The 24564-nt window shown below is 35.6% G+C and overlaps 1 long non-coding RNA gene across 1 annotated transcript; it reads right to left on the bottom strand.

Annotated features, from left to right (window-relative positions):
* Positions 1 to 759: 759 nt before the first annotated feature.
* Positions 760 to 4716, bottom strand: LOC127968571 (uncharacterized). The gene is made up of 3 exons (XR_008156014.1): positions 4330 to 4716; positions 3115 to 3209; positions 760 to 884 (listed from the first exon to the last, which is right to left on the bottom strand). It is a non-coding gene; the product is annotated as an uncharacterized LOC127968571 (long non-coding RNA).
* Between the last annotated feature and the right edge of the window lie 19848 nt (positions 4717 to 24564).

The raw sequence follows: 24564 nt of genomic DNA, 5'->3' as shown, positions 1-24564 counted from the left end.
CGATGGGATCCCGGCCAATCAGACGCCGGCGAGAGTCGTGGGGAGACTCTGTGTGTGTGTTTCAGGAAAACACGTGTCATGTGATGTTTTTTTCCAGCAGATGGCGAATCAATCGCGCCATCCTGATTCTGATGAGTACAAATGAAAGTGATTCTGCTGCTGCTTTTCTGTTAATAAACAAGGTTCATTTGCATATTGTAGCATAACAGTGAGCCTTCAGAACACTGATGCTGTGATATATACCATGCACTGAAAAATATATATATTTTGGACCAACTCAAAAATTTTACAGCCAAATATTTTTTTTTTTTTTTTTTTTTAATGGTTGGTTCAAATCAAACATTTTGATGAAATATTAATAAAAAAAATAGTATTTATTATTTTTATTATTAATAACTTAATGCATTTTATTCAGACACAAGCTAACAATGATACTTAGAAATGTTACTACATATACATATATATATATATATATATATATATATATATATATAGTAACATTTCTAAGTAACATTTTTAAGATTTTTCTACTGACAGATATTTCGTTTATAAATGTTATTTGTAGTAAAAAAAATATTTATTGTTTAAATTTTATTTTATTTTATTTTATTTTATTTTATTTTATTTTATTTTATTTTATTTTATTTTATTTTATTTTATTAGTACTTAGCAGAAAAGATGAATGGAATGTACCTAGAATCTTAAATCTCTCCATAACAACATTACATAACAGATGAGAAAACATCTGCACAAACAAACTTGCCTGTATTCAGCACGCTGTGTCTTTAATAAGAGCAGAAGAGAGACAGCAGACACAGGAGGGGTCGATATCACGGAGGTCTTTCCTGGAAACGATGCATCAGTGTTATTGTCCATCAGATTTACTGCAACACAGAATCACATTCATCACTGAGAGGACAATAGATTTCACTCTCCATTTCACCTCAGCTTTCGATTGCCTTCACTGTGAAATTAATCGATATAACCTTCGCCACCTCAAGTTAAATATGGAGATGTTTGCGATCTCAGAGACGGAGCGGATGGTAATATGACTATATTTAGAGCACTGAGAAAGAGCGCAGTGATAAAGTTCTCTGAAAACCATCCGAGCGAATAACCTCTGGATGTCAGCCACTGTAAACTCAGCTTTCCCTGAGCGGGGAAATAATAAGCAACAGCTGCTGTTATTGTTTTGATCACGGCATGAAATTCTAGAGATCTCAGAAAACATGAAGGTCAAAGGTCAGCACAGCTATGATAACTGACCTCTCTGCACTACAGCTGAAGAGGATCAGAGCTGATTTAAAGTCCCAGAACACATATCCATACTCAATAATGAGCATCGCATGCATGCTTTTTAGTGTAATGTTGCCCACATAAATGTGAAATAATAATGCATTTTAGAGGAACAGTTCACCTAAAAATTTAAATTTGCTGAAAAATACTAATCATTATAACAGACTTAATATAACAACAAATAAATGTGCAATTTAAAAACATAGGCAATACTATGCATGCTTTCATCAATATCACATAAAAAATCAAATAAAAAATATTTAAAATAATTTAAATAGCGTTTATGCTGGTAAGGGTACAGTTTTTGACCTGTCGCTCACTATGATTTTTCTTTTTAGGCAGGACTTTTAATTTGCAAAATGAAAAAAGAAAAACCCATTTGCATATTGTTCTAAATGTAGTTTCATTGTTAAGCATTGTTTTTGACATAAGGATGCATTCTTTCTTTAAGATATCAATGATTTCATTGGTGTCCCCTGATTATGTTATGTTTATGTCAGCCCTGTTACCCTCATCAAAAAACGCTTGTAAAACAATGTACGTTCAAGTGACATCACTTCCAGGATGTGACATCATCTCTCAACCAGGATTCCTACACTTAAAACACAAGCATGTTTTTTTTTTTCTCTAACTTCTCTAATCTTTTATTTTTGATGATTTATGAGGCTTGACTGAAAGGGGAACGTCATGAAGTGTCAATCCTGTTACCATTTTTAAAACGTAAATAGAAACAATTACTTCTCATGTTAAATGTAATCAATACCTACAAGTAAAATGCTTTTAAAGAAGCACATTTTTTGAAATCGTCAAACTTGTTACTGTCAGCCCTGTTACTTTTTGACATGTAGGTAACAGGGATGACATTAACTAGTTTTGACCCTGTTTTTAAAGATTTTCTGTTTAAAATACAAACATCCCTCAGTATATTATGGAGCTAATGCATATATAATTCAGTGGCATATGAGTCCTAATTAAAGTATAGCATCTAGTAACACTTGTGTCGGTAACAGTGTTGACAAAAAAGCTTAAAATGCACCGATTTCGTGGATTGACCCATGCATTAATACAGCAGATATGCACCTGCGGTTTGATTGACACCAGAGCCAGTCGCAGCAGATGTTGAAGGTCGCTTGATTTGTGCCTATGCTTTCCCAAAGCTGTAGCCAAACTTTCCGGGGTTGAAAATAAATCAGAGTGATCACCAAAGGAAAGTACGCTCCATACTCGCTGCCCTTATTTAAATCAGGCTGTTTTTTGGCCCCCATGCGGCGCTTTCCTGCCGAGTCGCGTGTCACTCTGATATATATACTCATTTCCACTGATGAAGAGCCAGACACACAGAGGACAAACCTGCTGAATCACTCATAAGTTCAGCGTTTACATCGCACACGTGTCACGTACTCCATCCTGCCCTTAAACGTCTTTGAGACTGTCTGAAAGCAGCAAGAGTTTAACACACCCATGCACTATTAGAGCATTATCTGCCGAATGCATCTGTAATGATATCACACACATCTTAAACCATCCTGGACTTGATTCTGCTTTGGCAACTCTTTTGTTATTGATCGAGTTCAGGTTGCTATAATGGGACGATCACGACCCGTCCAGGTTCACGGAAGTCATTAATCGCTCATTTCCGTCGATGAGATTCGCTCGCGGCTTCCTTCCTCTGATTATCACTGGAAACTGCTTTCATTTTGCACAGTTGCTATGCATTTGGATTTTTGCCCTTGCTAAAAGGACACAGATTCAACTCCTGGATATGAACCGAGGTACAGAAACATTATTTGATTTTAAATGTAATTTATAATCTGTTACCTTTTTACTCGGCTGCATGATATCTGTGTGTCCACAGGCCTCTCAGGGATCCAGACCAGCATTTGGGAACATCATCCGTATTGGCACGAGAATCACTGATGACGGACACAAACGAATCATCAGTGCAAATAAAATGGAAAAAGAAAGAATTAAAAACTGTAGGCCAGAAGTCGCTATGAATTTGGTAGATGCTTTTTTAACCCAAAGTGACTTGCACTGCATTTGAAGTCAGGTTGGGATTCGAACCCATGACCTTCGCATGATCTACTGTTCAAACTACAGGAAAGCATGAGTGTTTTCACAATTTAATTACTTGTTGAGTAACAGATTATTTGGTGTTATATGGGATTGAAAAATAAAATTATATTGATATATGGGTCAAGATATATATTTAATTGCTGGTAGAAACTCCTAACAATATTTTATGGAGTCTGTTTTCAAATAATTTGTGAAAAATTATATATATATATATATATATATATATATATATATATATATATATATATATATATGTATATATTATTAGTATTCATAAAGTAAAAAAAATCAACAACAAAAAAAAGTATAAATTCAAAATGGTAAGAAATAAATAATAAAAATAAAAAGTTGCAATTATCTTTTACATTATATTTAATATTATTATATATTTAATATTACTTAATATTTTTTTATAATATTTTGAATTTGTTTTTATTTTTATAGTTCCCATTTTAATTGTATTTTTTTTTTTCATTTTTTTAAATTCAAATTGTGTTGCTTTTGTCATATTTATTAATTCATAAAATATATCTGTCTATATTTTAGTATTTTGAATTAATATTTTAACAATTGATTTACCATTTTCATTTTAGTTTTAGCAATTTTGTTGTATGTTTTTGTCATTTTATATGTCATAATATCTTATTTATAGTTTTTATTATTTCAGTTTTAGTTTTGGTAATTTAACTACTTTGAACTACTACTGAAGAAAAGTTGACTTGGCCACTATAGCATAAATAAAACATGATGACGTTATATGAATTTTTGTCTTAACAGTTTTAGTTAATGATGATGATAACCCTGCTGTATGCAAAGATGCATTTGACACATGCTTGTATCTAAACATTAGATTCAAGGTGTACATTTATCCTCGGGAATCGAACCCCATGGCTATGCTGTTAATCAGTTACAAGAAAACGTAAACACAGATGAATCTGTACTACTACTGCAGCCTACCGCAGTGGATTGTGGGTAACGGCATACTCTTGGTGACCTCAGAAAAATCCCAGTTACAGTTCTGAAATCCCCGTCAGGTGCTTTCACTTCTCTTGTGTCGCTTTCGATTCCAGCCGCTGAATCACCAACACTGTAACTCCTACAGAAACACAGCAGCTGCGGCAAAACACATCGCAAGACACTTTCATTCCGACGAACGACAGACAGATCGTCACAAGATCGGAAGAAACGTAAAAGTTCAGCGAGAGTCGTTCCAAATGTCACTTTCCCTGCTCAGTTTCACATCTCTATACGGTTTAACAATGAACAAAATATTCACATATTAAATTAAATTTATGCATTTACCAAGACGCTTTTATCCAAAGCGACTTACAGTACATTCAGGCTAACAATTTTTACTTATCATGTGTTCCCGGGGATTCGAACCAACAACCTTGTGCTTGATAACGCAATGCTATTGCTATTATTAAACACACATATTAAACTCTTACTGCTGGAAATTACAATTTTCATTCGCACTTCTACATTGAAAATCTGATAATTTATTAAGAAATACTTCGTGCTTCTTGTATAATGACGAATTTACAAGCAGAATATTGTTTTTGTGTTGGTAATTTATGAAATATCTCTTTAACAAAATAAAAAACAAGACAAATAAGTTTAATATGAGTATAAAAATAATGAGAAATCTCAAATAAAAATTACAAAATATATTTTTTTAAAGATATATTATTTCAAAAAAAGTATTTAATTTGAGTTTTTTTTATTTTAGTATCACTGATACAATATTATAGATTTTATTAGTATTTTGAGTAAGTTTTTGTAATTTTTAATTGTTTTTATTAATTTTATATTGGATTTTTTTGTTATGTTTATTTTAGTTCATCAGGTAGAACTAAATGAAAATAAAAAATGTATTCCTTGGCAACAAGCTGATATATATATTAATATTTACATTTTTATTTTACTAAAACAAATTATTTCTATTTTATTTCAGGAAACATTTATCTTATTTCAAGCAATGACATATTTTTAAGGGTTTAGTTGGCTTTTTTTTACAAGAAAAAAAAAATATTTCTAAAATATAAAAGATTGCTCAAATATTGTTTCTGCTTTCTTCAAATGTTCTGTTTAATTCAGTGTTTTGCTGAACATTTCCCTGTAATTATTTCTGTAATTTCTGAGTAAGTAGATCCCACACCAGGTCTGTCATAGAAACACTTCCTTAAACAAGAATAATTTGAAAGCTTTTCCAAAACAGGAACGACCCACTGAACACATGTGAGCTCGGGAGTTTCCATTCTTTATGCCCGTTTGACTATAATTAGGAATCAAATGAGGTTTTACCTCTGTGTCTTTCATTCTGTTCTCCTTTTCATCTCTCTCTTTATTTTTCTTAGCAATGCATATTACTAATCAAAAATTACGGTAGGAAGTTTACTAAATATCTTCATGGAACATGATCTTTATGTGCTATATTCCAAGCAGCGTTATTATTGTTAACTAAAACCATTAAATGTTTTTTTTTGTTGTTGTTGTTGAAATTTTGCATATAATAGTAAAGAAACACTTTCTAAAATATTAATAATATTTTATTATAGTAATGTTTTATTACGGTAATATTTACAATAGGAAATGATTGAGTAGATGTGTGATTATTTCTCATTTACTACAAAAAGCTAAAGTTTTGTGTCTTGTTTTTAACTGGGAATCATAAATGCATGAGTGTATTTGCTTCCTGTGAGACGTGTCTGTATCTGTATGAAGATAAACACAGCAGCCTCTATCTTTCTCTCATCTCGTCTCCATCTTTCATCCATCTAAAATTTCTCAAAGCGTTCTAAAAGTAGGACAGAAAGTTTGGGATGTGTCTGTGGTGTATTTTGCCGGTTCTCCCAAGGATCAAACTCAGTCAGGGATTTTTCTCTCAGAAGAAAAGACTTTATTTTAAGCAAAACAAAGTCGAGAGCTTGTTGCAAGAAGTTCTGTCGAAATGCCAGGTTGCATGTCATTATATACCCTTTACAGGGCGTTTCCAAATAGTCAATCTTTTCCTTAGGCTTGCAATTTTGATCCCTCCCTAGGGAGACGCTATGGTAAAGAGAAGAGACCCATTGCATGTTTTTCCAGATGTTTCCTGAGACTTGCTATGGTAAAGAAAAGTGGTGGTCAGGATGTTGTTTGCAGACATAGGCACATTCCTTTCACACAAAGGCTATATGATTCTAATGGAATAAAACACGTATGTATAAGTATGACTAGATTCATCTTGATCATACTTGATTGAGCAAAATCCCACCAATAAAAATCTTCCACATATTCTCCCCTTTGAGACTTAATAAGTCTCACATTTGATTATTCTTATCCAGAGTGCTACTCCATAATCCAGTCATATTATTTACACTATCTAGTGACTAAATAAGTCACATTGTATTATCTCCAGTGACTAGATTATGAAATTCCACTCTGAGGGATTACTGGACCAAACATCTCTCTCCTAATTTGACAAGGAGTGAGTAAAAGATCCAGTCTCCCTAACCCCTCTTTAATAGTAAACATTGTTAAAAGCATGAATGTGCAATTGGTTCAGCATTTGCCTGGTTATCACAGTTTTGTATAAAAGGCATAAAAATACATACACATACAAATACAAATCACATCACACATTGAATATCACAAGATTATAAGAGTTGATCTTCAGCTTAGATACCTTATGTATCAATTTCCCATTATTTTGATATCTTTGAATTTAATTTGCTTAACTGTGGCTTTGACTAGTGACCTCAATATAGGAAGTATACAGTAAAATAGTAAATATCCTGTCATTAATGCCATTCCTAAAAACTTTCCCTATTTAATTATAAACTATACTCCACATGTTCCTAATTGTAAATCAAACCAGTCTTACATTTTATTATCTTTTCCAACATTTTCTTTATCACCATTCTTAGCCTTTTCAATTTGATCAGTTCTTCATTAAATGCTCCCTTCTATAAATACAGCATTTTCCCCAAACACATACTTTTCCTTCTTCAATTCACAAATCTTGAGTTTTTCTATTTTGCTCCTTTCATTCTATTTGTTGCATCAAATTGCTCTATTTTCCCTTCAAATCTTCCTACATCCATATTTCCCTTCTCATAACCTTCAAATTCTTCATCTACCATTACTTAAAATTCTCTTTCCACCTTTTCTTTTCTATTTGTTGGCTCATATCTGCACCCAAGTATTTTGATCTCAGTAGCAGTCCCATCACTCTCTCATTCCATCTTCACCAGGGAGACTCTTTGCGAGTCGTTGCAATGGTCTTTCCCTCGTTGGCAAGGGTGGGTCGTTACTAGCACGCCCTTCATCCCTCACTTCATGCTGTGTGGAGTTGTTGAAGCTGTTCTCTTTTATGGGGCGAAGCATTCCTTGGTCTTACTGGAACTGCTGTCACCTGTAAATGGAAAACTTAAGAATTTTTGTTAGTGTTATCAAGCATGCTAATTTGTTCATCTTGCCAGTCGTCCTTCTTGGTGTGACCTGTGGAAATGTAATGTGGGTTGAGGGCTGTCTTGGCCCCTTTTTGAGTTTTCACAATTTCAGTGCTGTCTTTACTATTTATTTATTTTTTTTTTTTCCTTTCAATTTTATTCTCAACCATTTGCTTATTCAGTTATCTCTTTGTTTTGTAAACTGAGTTCCACTATATTACTGGATAATTTATCTAGGCCTATGTTGCTCAGTAGCATAGGTCTTTTGCCCTGGAAAACACTCAACCCACTGTATTTATTTTAACAGTCATTTAACAGACAATATTTCATCCTTTTGACACAATCAGCTCCATCATGATATGCTGAAAAGAAAGTTAAATGTTGGGTAGACAGAGCAAGCTTGCTTTGCTCTGCCTTCCCATGTTATACGCTGCGCATGTGTGGCACTGTTTTTCTTTCTGCCACCACAAAGACCTAGGTACTGACCAGGAAACTTAACCAAATTCATCCATGGTCATTATTTTACTGGGCATAAGTTTGCCCTGTGGGCCCACATTCAAATGTGTATACAGATGTTTGGGCAAATTGATTGAATTGCCTCAGTGTCTCGTCAGACACTCTCTTTCATGCCATACAACACCATCATTCATACTTTTTCACACACTTTCACTCCCCCTTTTTTTTTTTTTTTTTTTTTTTTTTTTTTTTTTTTTTTTGCCAAAAACTTTTCTTTTCTTTCTTTCCTTCCTTTTTCCAAAATCTCCTAGATTAATTTGTTTAGAGTATTAGGCCTAGGCATTGGGCATTTGAGAGAGCCAATTATCATTTCTCAAATGTCATGTGTTTGTCTAATTTAAAGTTTAGTCAAATACTTTTTTGTTATTGCTCATGAGCGACTCTGAGAAGAGGATTGGAGATCTCTGCATATCTTGGATCCATGGCCATCAACATTTCCATCTGGTTATCCCCAGTGATGACAGTATATGTGATTTCATGATTTTGGATCTTTGGAATAATCTTTTATTCATTATTATTTTATTCAGTTATACCTTAGAAAATTACCTTAAAACAAAATGGAGTGACCAATATTTCTATTTTTTCAACCATATAAATTTTTCCTATTGTTCATCAGGATACCCTTTTTTATTTATTTATTTATTCTCTTCTTTCCCAAAGCGCTCAGCATTGTTGTCAAGTATTTAGTTGTGCATTTCCCCCTAGTTGTTTAATGAAACAGTCTTACTATGCCAAATCCAGCTCCATGTTTATCTGATTGGTGAGTCAAGTACTCACTTCTGTCTGTCAAAGTTATTATTTTTTCTTTAAGACATGAGGCTGGACTGGTACCTATTGAAAAGCAGATTGAGAGAGTTAGTTAAAACACAGAATTTAAGGAAGTGCTGTGAGACCAGTGAATAATCAAGATTAAAACATAATAAATAAAATAATTAAATAAAATAATTAACATTTGAAGCAGTCTCTATAGTGTTCATTGAATATGCAGGACCTGTGCACAGAAGGCATGGAAGTCCTTCTGGTGACATCATCAGCCTGGGCTGTTGTACCGGGTCGTCAGTCTGTGATGGCACTCAAAGACCTGATGTTGTGGCGTACGGTCTCCGTTGTTTTTCTGCTTCTTCTCAGTCTGGATTCTGGTTGCTTTCTGCCAGAGTTTTGCATTTCATAATGTTCTTTTCAACCTCAGGAAAAGTCTCAAGTGAAAGATTCACCTTTTCCTGCTTTGATTCAGTCTTCTCCTTGCTGAAGTGTGTTCTTCTCTTTCAAGAGGGGAGGGGAACATCCGTCAGCCCCTCCCTCTTCTTCTCTCTTCAGCTGTGTTTGCTGCTTTGCCATTCCTCGACAGACTCCATTTCATTGCTTTCCTTTGTCAAGGCACTGTTCCAGAAGTCATCTGAAAGTTTAACACTCAGAGACTGCATTAATCAAATGTACCTATGTAACTTCTGACCAAATTGTGTCTGAGCAGTCAGCTCTTTTTCTAATTTTCACTTTTCAACCTCTTCTTTCAGTGGTCCCTTATTAAAAACAAAATCATCTGGTTGAAAACAGCAGTTCTCTTATTCTTTGTTAGTTAAGCAAGTTCTTCATTGCAGGAAAATAGCAAGCATTTTTTCTTCTTTGCAAAATGCAGAAATCAGCTACCTTTATTATCTAAATATACTGCAATAAAATAAAATAAACCTTTTTTTATAACAGCATGACATGCATATGGTAAAATAAAGACTTCAATCATAATTTTTCTTCTATATTTGCATACATGATTCAGAATTATCCGGTATTTGTGAATTAATGTTTCCTAACCAACATAAAATAATTCCTATTATTGTAAATAAAATAATTAAATTTAATTCTTTAAGCAACTAGTTCCCTTCCTATTGTAAAATGCCTATAGCTTTTGAATCAAAATGTCTATTAACTTGGTCACCCAATCTTGCTTTCATTCCACATTGCACAAGTTATTTCTTTTATTTTTTACATTTACACAAGCCCAATCTCTGAAACTCTGTAATGGATTAACTTTCATACTGTCCCAGGGATAACAAGAAACAAATTTTAGATGTCTTCACGTATTAAAAAAATTTTAAGCACGTGCATCTTTTAAATTCATCTATTAATAAAAGTTGTTCAATAATAAATGCATATCTTATTTTAATTAATTTATCATTATATCTATATTCCACCATATCTGCCCTCTCTATATTAGTCCATTTCTTGGAACATTTGTATTTATTTTTCTCTAAAACAACCTTCATACAGTTGACTTTATTGTTTTAGGGCTCCTGCATTCCTTTCTCAACACCAGTCTCTGTAACCTGATCACTCCCAAGTGATGGTCCAGGAGGGGAGAGCACCTCTTGCTCCATCCATGTAATACAACTTTACTGTGGAAACGTCCTCCTTTGTTCTCACTCCCACTACACTGGGCTCAGAAAATTTTCTCCCCTTTCACACAGACATCCTAAATGCAAAAATCTATTATAGATCTTGGTTCAAACTTTATTGATGCTATTTTCCTAAACCCATTCACACTTGCTACACTCTTTATTGAGCCAGAGTGCTTATTCTTGCATACTTTTTCCCTTTATCTAATGGATAATCACACATTAATTGTCCTTTTATTATCAAGGCTCATAATACATTCATCCCTCTCAAGTGGATACTAGCTGTGTCAAACTCCACCCAGCCACCCTGAAGTGACGGTCCAAGAATGGTGCGCAACTTTTACCCACCCAACACAGAATTTATTTGTTCACACATTCATTTGTCCGGACACAGAGACATCCACACAACAAAACACAGCTCTTCCTAGAGCTCGCTCTACCTAGAGCGTCCTTAAGGGCCCATCTATTCAGTCCTTTGAGAATTTCACTTATACATTCTCAAAGCGGTATCCATGGGACTTTTCCTCGCGATTCCTTAACTAATCTGCTTATCCGTTTATCACTGTCCTACCTGGCACAGCTATCCAATAAACACAGACCACAGCATGCCATGTCTTTCTGCCTACACCATATTTGTCTTAAATCGAGGTTGCCTTCCAAGGCCTTCCTATTAATAACCCAAATATGTGCATGCAGTTATTTCTTCTGGAGTAAAACCCCTTTTTCAATTTAGATATCATATTATTTTTCTAAATTTGGAAGAGCAGATTTTAAGTGTCCTTACCACTCAGAGCTGACCAGTCAACAACACACACTAATTATATAAGCAAAAATGCTTACCTTATTCTATGGTGGCCACCACTGTGTGTGTGTTGCTCATCAGTCAGCTCAAGAGCAGTCGTCCACTCTGCTCCTTTCCAGTCCCATCTGGGGTGCCAAATCTGTGGTGTATTTTGCCGGTTCTCCCAAGGATCAAACTCAGTCAGGGATTTTTCTCTCAGAAGAAAAGACTTTATTTTAAGCAAAACAAAGTCGAGAGCTTGTTGCAAGAAGTTCTGTCGAAATGCCAGGTTGCATGTCATTATATACCCTTTACAGGGCGTTTCCAAATAGTCAATCTTTTCCTTAGGCTTGCAATTTTGATCCCTCCCTAGGGAGACGCTATGGTAAAGAGAAGAGACCCATTGCATGTTTTTCCAGATGTTTCCTGAGACTTGCTATGGTAAAGAAAAGTGGTGGTCAGGATGTTGTTTGCAGACATAGGCACATTCCTTTCACACAAAGGCTATATGATTCTAATGGAATAAAACACGTATGTATAAGTATGACTAGATTCATCTTGATCATACTTGATTGAGCAAAATCCCACCAATAAAAATCTTCCACATGTCTCGACGGCCTTGAGACAGAAACCTGCTCGTCTGAAATCCACATCGCGCCTGATCTTTACGCTTAACGGGATCTGAGAGCGATAAGACTGACAAACACGTCTCGTGTCTGAGTCTGACCATGCAGGGAGATTAAATTGACACTATAAGCGGGGGAAATGAAATAAAATAAATGTTTACTAGGAGAAATAAAAATGAAAAAAGTTCTAAAGTTCTAAAACTGAAATGCATATATATATATATATATATATATATATATATATATATTAAATAAATTCAATGCACACAGACTGAAGTAGTTCAACCCACCAATAAAGTGTTCCTGTAGCTCAAGTGGTAGAGCATTGTGTTAACAAGCGCAAGGTTGGGGGTTCGAATCCCAGGGAACACATAATAGGAGAAAATTGTTAACTTGAATGCAATGTAAGTCGCTTTGGATAAAAGCATCTGTTAAAATGCATAAATGCAATTCACAATCTCAACAAATTAGAATATGGTGACATGCCAATCAACTCAAAACTGATCTGACAGTGGTCCAGAAGACAATCATTGACACCCTTCAAAAGGAGGGTAAGCCACAAACATTCACTGCCAAAGAACCTGGCTGTTCACAGAGTGCTGTATCCAAGCATGTTAACAGAATGTTGACTGGAAGGAAAAAGTGTAGAAGAAAAAGATGCACATCAACCGAGAGAACTGCAGCCGTATGAGGATTGTCAAGCAAAAATGCAAGATAAATTCATAACATTTTTTTTTTTCAATCCAGAAACAAGCTTTCATAATTAGGCTGTTTTTATATTATTGTAAAGCCAGTTTTCTAATAAACTAAGATTGCATTAATATTCTGCATTTTAAAACTAGGAAATGCACATTTTCATTATGAAATATTTGCATGTTACATATTTGATGTCAAACATAAGCATTAATCAACCTATGACCAATGACCTAAAAAACAACTTCCTTATTTTATGTCTGTCAAACACACACAATCACTCACTCACTCACTCTCTCTCTCTCTCACACACACACACACGTTTGCAGGGAGTTTTCTGTGACGTTACACTTCCCTTCTGAAATCAAAGGGGAATGTTGAGCTGAAGTAATCATGACTAGACTTTTCATAAGAAATTAACTTATACTTGAATTTCACCTGGTAGTAAATAATTTTGGAAAAAATGTAAGTGTCAAATGTATGATTTAATGTAAAAAAAAAAAAAAAAAATTATATATATATATATATATATATATATATATATATATATATATATATATATATATATATATATATATAAATACAGTACACACATATATTATGTAAACTATTTTTTTAATGTGATTAATTGTGATTTTATAAAATTTTAATTAAACTTGATTTTCATTTTAGTAATTAATTTATGTGATTTTATCATCTTTTATTCATCTCAAGTTTTAACCTTTTAATTTTTTGTTTTATTTATTTTATTTCTATTGATTTGAGTGCTTGACCTTAAAGGGATAATTCACCCAATAATCAAAATTATGTTATTAATAACTCACCCTCATTTTGTTCTAAACCCGTGAGACCTCCGTTCATCTTCAGATCACAGTTTAAGATATTTTAGATTTAGTCTGAGAGCTCTCAGTCCCTCCATTGAAGCTGTGTGTACGGTGTACTGTCAATGTCCAGAAAGGTAAGAAAAACATCATCAAAGTAGTCCATGTGACATCAGAGGGTTTTGAAGAATAGAAAGAAAATACATTTTGGTCCAAAAATAGCAAAAACTATAACTTTGTCTTCTCTTCTGTGTCTGTTGTGAGAGAGAGTTTAAAACAAAGCAGTTTGTGATATCCAGTTCGCGAACGAATCATTAGATGTAACCGGATCTTTTTGAACCAGTTCACCAAATCGAACTGAATCGTTTTAAACGGTTCGCGTCTCCAATACGCATTAATCCACAAATGACTCAAGCTGTTAACTTTTTTAATGTGTCTGACACTCCCTCTGAGTTCAAACAAACCAATATTCAGGAGTAATTCATTTACTCAAACAGTGACTGACTGAACTGCTGTGAAGAGATGAAGATGAACACCGAGCCGAGCCAGATAACGAAAGAAAGACTGACTCATTCACGAGTGAAGAACCGGTTGCATCGGTGTTCGGATCACCAGTAGTTCTTTCGGACAGTTCGATTCAATAAACCGGTTGAAGAAAACGGTTCACCGGTTCTTTTGCACTCGACTCAATGGCGTCATTGGCGATGATTGCCCTTGATTCAAGCCTTCGGTTTACCCGCGCTCATAACACTAGCACAGAATCAGTTCAGAATCAATCACCAAAAGAATCAGTTCAGTTCAGACGCTCTGTGTGTCGGTCTGCTTCACGCTGAAACACACATGCGCAGTATCATCAGCTCCTCGGTTCACGAATCGGACGCGTCTGACAGAAACGGCTCTTCACTCGAGAACGAGTCAATCTTTTTTATTAGTATTTTGAATTTCCTTTTATTTTTATTTTAGCTTTCAGTTTACATTGTAAGTTTATAAAAAATGTTTGTAATTCATTTGTAAAGTCTTTTTGTAATTTTTATTAGTTTTATATATATATATTACTATTTAGGTTTAATTTAATTTTAGTTACTAATTTTCAACTTTCAAATATTGAAAATCATTTATGAGTATATACACACACACACACAAACACACACACACACACAAACATTAAATTAAGCCTTTAATTACATAGCCTAATAATGATCATGCACATGCATAAAGCTTGCCACAGCACAAAAGTAATGATTATGAATGTTTCAGGGAAAACAGTAAGACTAAACTGCATTAACATTTTAATAATGTGATAAACTAGATGCTCAGTATGCAGTGGTGGATTTCTGTGGTTCTGGTTCCTCTGCTGCTTAGTCAAGGGCCTGGCACTTCACCAGCAGCGGATCTAATGTCCTCCTCCTCGGACTCCGCTCTGTTTAGGGAGTCATTGTCAGAGGAGCGTCCTTGACCAGTTCAAAAGACAGCCGGACAGCGGATCGTCCCTGTAAATCACCTCTTTCTGGGGAAATCTAATGATCCGGACGTTTGAATTAATGGTGAAATGTGTGCTGCACTGCTATAGCACACTGACTGCAGGTCTACGTCCACTAACACTGCTAAATATAACAGATCCACTCACGACAGACTGACACGGGCTGTTCATGCCTTGTTAATCTTACAAGTGCATGGTTCCTGGTATTACACTGCTGTGATGGTGATAGTGCGGTTGTGCAAAATACAGAACTGAACATTCGGCTCTCGTTCAATTCATAAGTGTGAATTTCAGTTGGCTGCAGCACACAGGATGTAGAATTGAATCATAGTATAGATCAATCAATCCATCCATCCATCGTTCCATCCACCCATCCATCCATTCATCTATCCATCTACCTTCCATCTATCATCTATCCATCCATCCACCCATCCATTATCCATACATTATCCATCCATCTATCCATCTATCATCCACCCATCCATATATAATCCATCCATCCATCCATCTATCATCCACCCATCCATCCATCAATCCACTTCCATCTATCATCCATCCATTCTTCCATCTATCATCCATCCATCATCCATCTATCTATCCACCCATCCATTATCAAGTTATCCATCCATTATCCAGCCATCCATCCATTATCCAGCCATCCATCCATCTATCATCCACCCATCCATCCATCCATCCATATATCATCCACCCATCCATCCATCCATCATCCACCCATCCATCCATCATCCATCCATCCATCCATCCATCCTTCCATCAATTATCCATCCATCCATCCATTATCCACACATCCATCCATCCATCCACCCATCTTTCATCCACCCATCCATCCATCCATTCATCCATCCTTCCATCTATCATCCATCCATCATCCATCTATCATCCATCCATCCATTATCCAGCCATCCATCCATCTATCATCCACCCATCCATCCATCCATCCATATATCATCCACCCATCCATCCATCCATCCATCCATCCATCATCCACCCATCCATCCATCATCCATCCATCCATCCATCCATCCATCCATCATCCATCCATCCTTCCATACATCCATCCATCCATCTATCCATCTATCATCCACCCATCCTTCCATCTATCATCCATCCATCCATCCTCCATCTTTCATCAAAAATTACAATTACTGTAGCTGTAGATGAATGTCAAAACATTTTAATTCTACTTTGATACATTCAAACAAAAAATGAAATTTGAATTTACTGCTAGAATTCAAATTCTGGAATTAACATGGAATGTAAAAGTCGTTCAATTCAACACTCAATTCACAAAAGATTGGAGTCTTTATTTTGTTTTATGTTCTGAGTGAAGTCTCTTTTGGCTCACCAAGGCTGATCCACTGTATGATTTATATTATTTTTTCGGATTTACAGATTTATAGAAAGTTCAATAGAACAGCATTTCTTAGAATTTTTTCGTGTTTTCTGGAACGATCCTCTGGCAGTCATCAGCCAGCGCTGCTATTTGCAGACAAAACTCGGCCCAGTCGCTGCAGGTCTCTCCGTTCAGAAAGAGATGATCTGAAGGTGTGTTTCCTGCTATAACTTCACGCACCACCCGTCTAGTTTGACTTCCCTAAATAAGCACCACTTAATGAATGTCTGAGGAGCATTTTCAGTGACACGTCTCCGTTAACCAGCAACAAATCAACATGATATTTATGCACATGGGCCTGGAGACGTTTACTGGACATGTGCGGTTAAAATAGCAACTGTGGGAGCCCAGTCATAGACGCAAACATCTCAGTTTAAGAGCTGGCTTTTAACGCATCGCCCACCATAACAGGACACACGTGGAGAGAGAGAGAAGCGTGGTGGAGTCTTACTAATGTCAAGAGTCCATTAGAAAGAATTAGTTTCCTGTCTCCACCTACAGACAAACACATAAACAAGTTCACATACTTCCCAGTTACTAAACAATAAATAAACTATCAATGTTGTATTTTCTTTCTTAAGTTGACATATTATTTTGGTTGAACCGGCGCTTTGAAATATTTACTCAAACGTTTATTCAAAACTTGTGCCAATTTAAAGCATGCTGAAAGTTTATTGTGCCTTAACATGCATGCATTTAAAATCATAAAGCTAAATTTCTCGACACAATTTGCAACAAAGCCGCTCATAAATGCATATAAAAACACTTTTAGCCGTACACGGCTGCCTACACAAACACGCATGTGTAAATACTGACCGTTTCAGCGAGCGCCAGCACACATGTACACAACCACAGCTTCATCCACATTCATGCTCTTCTGGCAAAGCTCCTGCTGAACTCAAGCATCCAGTGGCGTATCCTCTCTGACCTGGCCACGGACTGCTCTGGATGACAATGGATTATTTTCTTCCCTCAAACTTGAGCCTGGCTGCCAGTGGAAGAGGAGACGCCACACGGCCTTTCCCACTAAAATCCAGATGTGCACAAACAACAATGAAAGAAAGGTCATACTCGCACTCTTAGGTGTCCAAGTGAGGCCTGTTATTAACATTCTTCTTTGTTTAGGAATGGGATTGGACGTGGATGGCTTTCTCTGGGCCGCAGTCCAACGCATGCCTCGGAGAAATCATCTGGAATTATATACACAATGAGCCGAGGGATGCTGACGCTGGACGGACGTTTTTATCCTCTATGTTAAAAGAAAGTTTAACTTGAAATAAGTGCGGTAGATAAGATGAAAGGATGGATGGATGGAAAGATGCAAAGACGGAATGATGGATGGATGGATGGACAGACACAAAGACAGAATGATCAAGGGATGGACAGATACAAAGTGAATGATGGATAGATGGATGGATGGATGATACAAAGACTGACGAATGGATGGATGGATTGATACAAAGAAAGAATGATGGATGGATGAATAGATAGATGGATGGATACAAAGACGGACAGATGGATTGATGGATTGATGGACACAAAAACAGAATGATGGATGGATGGATGGATAAATTGATGGACAGATACAAAGAAAGAATGATCAATGAATGGACGGATACAAAGACAGAATGATCAAGGGATGGACAGATACAAAGCGAATGATGGATGGATGGATGGATTGATGGACACAAAGACAGAATGATGGATGGATGGATGGATGAATTGATGGACAGATACAAAGAAAGAATGATCAATGGATGGATGGATGGATGACAGATAAAGAGATAGAACGATGGATGTTGGATGGACAGATACAAAGACAGAATGATGGATAGATGGATGAAGGGATACCATGACAGATGGATGGATACAAAAACAGAATGATGGATGGACAAATACAAAGACAAAAAGATGTATGGATGGATGACAGATACAGAAATAGAACAATGGATTAATGGAGAGATACACAGAAAGAACAACAGAATGACTGATGGACAGATGAATGACCAGACAAGTAGATAAAATGATAGAATGATGGATAGATGGATAAATATATGGGTGGATGGATGAATGCATTGATGAGAGATGGATAGAAGGATGACAGGTGGATGAATGGATGGATGGACAGATACAAAGAAAGAATGATCAATGGATGGATGGATACAAAGACAGAATAATAGATGGATGGATGGATGATGGATGGATGGACAAATACAAAGACGGACAGATGGATTGATGGATTGATGGACACAAAGACAGAATGATGGATGGATGGATAGATGAATTGATGGACAGATACAAAGAAAGAATGATCAATGGATGGATGGATGGAGTGATGGATGACAGATAAAATAATAGAACGATGGATGTCGGATGGACAGATACAAAGACAGAATGATGGATAGATGGATGAAGGGATACCATGACAGATGGATGGATACAAAAACAGAATGATGGATGGAAAATAAAAAGACAAAAAGATGTATGGATGGATGACAGATACAGAAATAGAACAATGGATGAATGGAGAGATACACAGAAAGAACAACAGAATGACTGATGGACAGATAGATGAAAGACCAGACAAGTAGATAAAATGATAGAATGATGGATAGATGGATAAATATATGGGTGGATGGATGAATGCATTGATGAGAGATGGATAGAAGGATGACAGGTGGATGAATGGATGGATGGACAGATACAAAGAAAGAATGATCAATGGATGGATGGATACAAAGACAGAATAATAGATGGATGGATGAATGGATGGATGGACAGATACAAAGACAGAATGATAGAAGGATGGATGGAGTCAAAGACGGATGGATGGATACAAAAACAGAATGATGGATGGATGGACAGATTGATGCATGGATGACATATAAAGATAGAACAATGGTTGGTTGGATGAACAGATACAAAGACAGAATGATGGACAGATGGATGGAGAGAGGATGAATGAATGAATACAATGAAATATGGGTAGATGGATTAAATATATGGTGGATGGATGAATGGATGGATGATAGGAGGATGGATGGATGAATGGATGGACAAATACAAAGACAGAACAATAGAAGGATGGACAGATTAATTAAAGCACAGGTACAAATATAAAATGATGGACACATGAATGGACGGATAGATACAAAAATGGAATGATTGATATAAACAAATAGAGAAGATCTAGTTGATATATTTGATCATTATTGCATTACATGCGTTTCTTTGTTTTGCAATTCAGTAAATTCCACTTGCTCTCATTCCTGTTTTTCAGTTCTGAATTTTTCCCAGCTCTTGCAACGTTTGTTGAAAAAGATGCTTCACACTCTTGAATAATCAAGCTGTCAGGATACTGTGTGTCAAGAGAAGGAGGAATAGGGAGGAATGAACTAATATTTCAGATTGGCACACTAATGAGACAGAAAAGGATCTCTTTTACTCACACTCAAGAGATAATGTAACAAGAGCTGAGAGTGAGCAATGAGTTTATCCATCTTCTGCTCTAAAACTCTTTCCTCTTCAAGCCAACTAACAGGTTTATCTCAGACTGGTGCAAGTGAATAGCCACACTGTCTACAAAGTTAGCTGAATGCTAAGTAAGTTGGTTTTTAGTACGTTTTTGAGCAGGACATGGCACATGGGGTGGTCACCCGTCTGGTTTTAGGTCAGACATTCCTGTTTTTAAATACCAGAGCGTTCCTTTGTTTCTATCTTTCTTCTGTTTAACACAAAGAAGATATTTCGAAGAATGTTAAGAAACAAACAGTTGTCAGAAGCCACTGATTTCCATAGTATTTAAAAATATATATATTTTTATTAATATTTTTTATTCCATAAATTAATTTTTGGGTGAACTATCCCTTTAAGAACACTAGTTTATACTTTATACAATGGTAAACAGTAAATAAAAGAAGTTTGTTCCTGAATGATTGCGTTGCACAAATCGACTCTATTCATTCATAAAGACTAAACTCAAAAATGCATATTTGCAACTATTTATAGCCTTTTTAATGACTCAAAAATTAAGAGTATTGTGGTAGTACACATACCCAATAAGTCACTGGCTTAGTTCCTGAATGAATCAGTAATTTTAAATGAATCAGTTGAACCTGGTAAATTAATAATTAACTTAATAATATTTATTATTTAGTGCAACCTAGCGGGTGTAGTTTCATAGTTTCAGTGTATAATTTCATAGTTCTATATTATATGTAAAACATCAATCACATAAATATTTTTAAGCATTTGTAATTGCAGTGTAAATGCATTCATGGCATCTCTGAGCTGCATTAAACTGTCTGCATAAATGCATCTAAATGAAACTTCAGATGCAGCTTCTGTGCCACTTCTGCAGTGCAAAGATGAATTTTGTTGTTATTACCTTCATTTGATTGCCATTCACCATATAATGTATTATTATCCAAGTTGCATCAGCAATTTATTTTATGTATATTTTTAAAGAAAATGCATTTATTCAGCAAGGGTATGTTAAATGGACAAAAAGAGATAGTAATGCCTCAAACACTGTTAGAAAAGAAAAGTAGCACATGGATCATGTGACTAATGTCTGGTGTAATTCAGCTCTGATCACAACATCAATTTTTATTTATTTTTAAATTGTAATAATACTTCACAAGATTTTTCTGTATTTTTGATCTTAACGCAGCTTGATGAGCATAAAAAACGTATTTCTTCCAGAACATTTGGCCCTATATAAGTAAAAAAAAAATGCTTAAGTCAATTTAAAGAGTTAAATATCGCTCTTTAATGCAAGTTAATTTCTGTAAACGGATTCTTTTTCAGTTTTTATCCTGGCTTCACTGAAATCCTCCATTTGGGCTTATAGAAAGTCCACCTATGTTCAGACCTGTCTGTAGTTCTGTTGAACCCCGTCCTGATCCGGTATCTGACTAAACAACCGGTGTGTGACTCCTGAAGCGTGTCAAACTGAACAACCTTTGCCAAGACCTTTGTTCAGGCACAAAAACACAGAAGAGCTTTTTATCAACACATCACGTTATCAGCTGATTGAATCCTCCTCGTCCTAAACAAGTCTGTCTAGCACACAAAAGACTGGCCTGTCTGCTTCTCTTTCCCCCTCTCTCTAGTCGAAATCCGTTTTGGTCCTCTGAGTTGTTTTTGTTCTCTCCTCCCTCCCTCCCTCCCGTGCTCCAGTTTTCGGCGGATTTGACAGCAATCCAGCATCTGAGAGCCATCGTTCACATGAGTGCCTAGTTTCTAATGTCACGAGGACAAAAAAGCAACACTCATTTCCATTTCACAGACTCCGTTCGCAGCACAGGAGTGAAAAAGAGAGACTGTACCATGTGATGATTTCATCCGTCATGTGAATCGTGGCCCAAAGAGATTCCTGCAGGCCTCTTTTTGACATCAGAGCTAAAAATAGAGCGGTTTGGTGACTGGGCGAGAGGACATTAATCATGCAAAGGAGGAAGAAGAAGAAAATGTGTGTCTGGTAACATACTAATCTCTACCTAGGGCAGGAGAAAAGTGCGGTTAAAACGGTAGAAATGTGTCTGCATTCAAAACAGAAAGTTGGGTCATTAGGCACAATGCAAAACACAGGTTGTTTACGTTGAAGAATAACTTACTGTGTACTGTGAGAATATAGAATAGAATCGCTGTGCATCTCAGGGGTTTCTTAGCTGTTTATGGAAATTAAAGGTGTTTTATCTTACTTTGTTTCTCATGTATTTGGAAATTGATGCACGTGTGAACCAAAAGACAAGTAATGAAATAAATAAAATCATGTCTGGTATTAAATAAGTGTGGGATCAGTGCAAAAACAGCTTCATAATCATCTGATAATCCTGAATCAACTATTAAATTATTGTGCATTCAAAACATGTTTAGAATATTGTATTTAGGAGTTATATAAGAGCATGTTAAGTGTCTGTATTGGTGGCAAATTTCTTGAAATTAATTAATCATAATCATAGCTAAAACACAATAGTATTGTACAATTCTGATATAATATTAATTCGGTTTACAGCAACTTCTTGATTTGAAAAAGAACATAAATAAAGCAACTGTGACTGTGATAAAACTATGAAGTATAAACTTGGAATCCTGAGAAAAAAAGTCAGAATTGCGAGATGTAAACTAAAAGAATATGTAAGTATATGTAGCCTATAAGAGTTTATATCTTGCATTTCTGAATTTTTTTTCTCAGAATGGCAAGAATTTTATTTTTCATGTGGTTTAAAAAATAAGAAAACCAAGAAATTACATTTTTCATAAAATATAAAATAGCACTTAAATATATATAAAATAAAGGAAAAGAAAAGAAAGAAGCATTGCTTTAAAAAACAAAAGCTCTGTCTCTACATAAAAGCGTGAGTTTGTTCTTTGTTTCTCTTCATGTCTGCAGCTTTTATGATACCTTACTGACGACATCTTTCTGTCTCTCGCAGCACTCAGTGGACAGAAAGATTACAGAAGGTTTTGAGGAAAACCAGGTCATAACAAACTGGGGACAAGGATGAAGGCATCAGCTCTGGAAAAAAAGCCAAAGACAGTCAATTTTGGTTAGATCACAAGGTTTCCAAGACAGTCTTCAGGTCAGAAGTTCCTTCTGAGAGGCTTTATCATCATTACCTCTGAGTGTTTTCCACTCAAAAGCCCTTCATTTATTTCACTCTTTTGGCACATAGAGCTGCAAACAGCCTTTCTGCATTGATTTTGTAGTGGACTTTCTTCACTCGGCTGTGATGTGTATCCTCCCTTTGCGTCTCAGCATTCGATTTGCCCAGCAGGTCTGTGAAATCGTCTTTATACATATTTTAACATCTGTGAGAAAACGCTCTCATGTCGGCTCAAGCGATGGTGCAACATCCGCGCAACAGATGATCTCCATCAGCTTTGATCTCGTATGGATGGGAAGGTTAATGGGACACAGCTAAAACACGGCTGGCTCATTATTCAGACTCATCTACACACAAACAGGGATGCTGCTGTGCTCTTCAGGGTCGGCTCGTCTCGTTACTTTTGAAGTGAGACGTGCAGATGTTTTTTCTCTCGCACTTTATGTCTTTTTAGGCAATAACACACACCAGTTTCAACCCATAAAAACAAAGATTAATTATAAAATAGAATATCATAGTAACAGTCGAACTTGACTTTATATTTAGCAATTTTTAGTTAATATCCCACAATTTCGAGTTTATATCTAATAAATCTGAGTTTATTTTTCACAATACTGAATTTCATTCACAGTTTTGATTCCATGTCAATTTTAAGGTTATATCTCTTAATTCTGAGCTTATCTTGCAATTGTTTACATCGCAATTCTGGATTTGCATCTCGCAATTCTGAGTTTATCTCGCAATTCTGAGTTTTTATCTCGCAATTCTGAGTTTATATCTCACAATTCTGAGTTTATCTCGCAATTCTGAGTTTTTATCTCGCAATTCTGAGTTTATATCTCGCAATTCTGAGTTTATCTCGCAATTCTGAGTTTATCTCGCAATTCTGAGTTTATATCTCGCAATTCTGAGTTTATATCTCGCAATTCTGAGTTCATCTTGCAATATAGAGTTTATATCTCACAATTCTGAGTTTATTTCTCACATTTCTTAGTTTATCTCGCAATTCTGAGTTTATATCTCACAATTCTGAGTTCATCTTGCAATACAGAGTTTATATCTCGCAATTCTGAGTTTATCTCTCAATTCTGAGTTTATCTCGCAATTCTGAGTTTATATCTAGCAATTATGAGTTTATATGTCAAAATTATGAGTTAAAATTTCGCAATTCTGAGTTTACTCCTCGCAATTCTGAGTTCTCTTATCAGAATTATGAGAGAAAATTCTGAATTGTGAGCTATACATTCAGTCTTGCAAGAAAAAAAAGTCACATTTGTGAGATAAAAAGCTGCAATAACTTTTATTTTTGTATGCAACGGTAGAAACAAGCTTCTTTACCTTCAATAGTCAACGTTACATTTGTAGTGCACATATTGTGGTCACTGAAACATTGTTTCAAGTCATTGAAAAATATGCCTTATGTATTATAT

Source organism: Carassius gibelio, chromosome B11, assembly GCF_023724105.1.
Source record: "Carassius gibelio isolate Cgi1373 ecotype wild population from Czech Republic chromosome B11, carGib1.2-hapl.c, whole genome shotgun sequence".
Classification (NCBI taxonomy): domain Eukaryota; kingdom Metazoa; phylum Chordata; class Actinopteri; order Cypriniformes; family Cyprinidae; genus Carassius; species Carassius gibelio.
The sequence above is the reverse complement of the archived record's forward strand: the minus strand, read 5'-3'. Positions and strand labels throughout refer to the sequence as shown.